The 1,751-nt window shown below is 44.5% G+C and overlaps 1 non-coding gene across 1 annotated transcript; it reads left to right on the forward strand.

Moving 5' to 3' along the window:
• Positions 1-1,408: 1,408 nt before the first annotated feature.
• On the forward strand, positions 1,409-1,481 carry trnav-cac (transfer RNA valine (anticodon CAC)). Its single transcript has one exon. It is a non-coding gene; the product is annotated as a tRNA-Val (tRNA).
• Positions 1,482-1,751: the final 270 nt, after the last annotated feature.

The following is a 1,751-nucleotide window of genomic DNA, read 5'->3' on the forward strand; positions in this document are numbered from 1 at the left end:
TTCGATGCAAGTTCAAAATTCGTGGGTAAATTGAGGGCTCGTCCAGGATTTGAAACCGGGACCTCTCGCAAATTTCAAGTAACAACCCCAAAGCGAGCATCATACCCCTAGACCAACGAGCCAACTACTGCACAACTGTGGAGCTCAGGTGTAACCATTATTGAAGCATGTTTAGTGTGTTGCTATTCTTGATCGGAGGAGCACATGGGACGGAATCAGTGAATTTGCTTTTTCGACCTGTCTTCTGAAGCACCGCACAGTCCCACTCCGACAGTCAATGAGCTGTTGGGACGTTACTGTACCCAGGCTGCGGGTGGCCAACAGGCGCTTGGCTGCAATGAGCGATAAAATCTAACATTAGCCAGAAGCCCGGCATGCTCAGTCGGTAGAACATGAGACTTTTAATTACAAGGTCCTGGGATTGAGCCCTATGTTGGGCGATTGCATTTCTTTTAATTGTATGATGCTTTCATGGAAAATCATCATTAATTAACCCACAATCTTCTTTTGCACAATTAAAGAAATGCTCACTGAAGGAACTCCATAATTGAATCATTTCTTCTGTGCTCTGCAAGTGAACTCTGAAACCAAAAACCATTTTACACACTGTGCTTTCGGGGTCTGGGTCAAAATGTTCATTGCTTATAACATCAACAGGAGACTGGGGAAACAGTGAGACTGACTTTAGAGCAAGGGTCCGGTTATTGTGAAACACCAAAGAAAATAGCAATTCTGGAAGAATAACATCGAAACGAAATGTCAGCTGACATCCTGAAAGAAGTGTTAAGGCAGAAGGTTAAATGCTGCATCCCTTTCTGCAAAAAATTCCTTTCACAAATATTTCAATGTCCGAAACGGCACAAAGCAAAAATGTTCCTTTCAAAGTCAATAAACACCTGAATTTCCGCACCCCGCGAATCTCCTGAATCAGATGCCTCAAGTTTTGCCGACTCAATCCATGTCCCTTTGCAATGTTGTGCTCCCACCCACACTATGAAATGTGCCACTAACTTATCGAATCATGGAATGGTGACAGCACGGAAGGCCATTCGGCCAATCGAGCCCGTGCCGACTCTCAGAGAGTCCAACTCCCCCGCCCTTCCCCCGTAGCCCTGCAATTGTTTTTCCTTCAGACACTTATACAACTCCCGTCTGAAAGATAAGGTTGAGTCTTCCTCCACCGCCCTTTCAAGCCGTGCATTCCAGATCCTAAACCACGCGCTGCTAAATGGCCATCTCCTATTCCTATGTGTAAAGTCTGGGAAACACGAGATCAATTCCTGCCACACTCACAGCCTTCCTAAATATAGCAGCGTCATTCTATTCTCGTTAGACAAGCTCCTGAAGTATCGGCCAGCTGTGTAGGTTAAAGCTCTGGTTATATTCCTGAGATTACCTGAATCGCAGCGTTTCTGTAGTGTAGCGGTTATCACGTTCGCCTCACACGCGAAAGGTCCCCGGTTCGAGCCCGGGCAAAAACATTGTTTTGGAGACTATTTTTGCTGTGAAAAAAATTGAACAAAAGTCGCCCCAGGTTCCTTGTCGCATGAGCACTGAACATTTTAAACCAGTCTCCTAAATGCAGAGTGTGTAAAGTCAGATAAGGGAGAAAACTTCATCAATGATTCAAAATCCTTGAATGATTAAAGTTCAGTTATTGAAGTTTCCACTGACCCTCAGTAACAATTCTACAAAACAACGCTGTCGGTTAATGAATGGGGAATAAAACAAATAATCTTCACCCATCCCCA

Source organism: Pristiophorus japonicus, unplaced genomic scaffold (genome assembly GCF_044704955.1).
Source record: "Pristiophorus japonicus isolate sPriJap1 unplaced genomic scaffold, sPriJap1.hap1 HAP1_SCAFFOLD_33, whole genome shotgun sequence".
Lineage (NCBI taxonomy): Eukaryota > Metazoa > Chordata > Chondrichthyes > Pristiophoridae > Pristiophorus > Pristiophorus japonicus.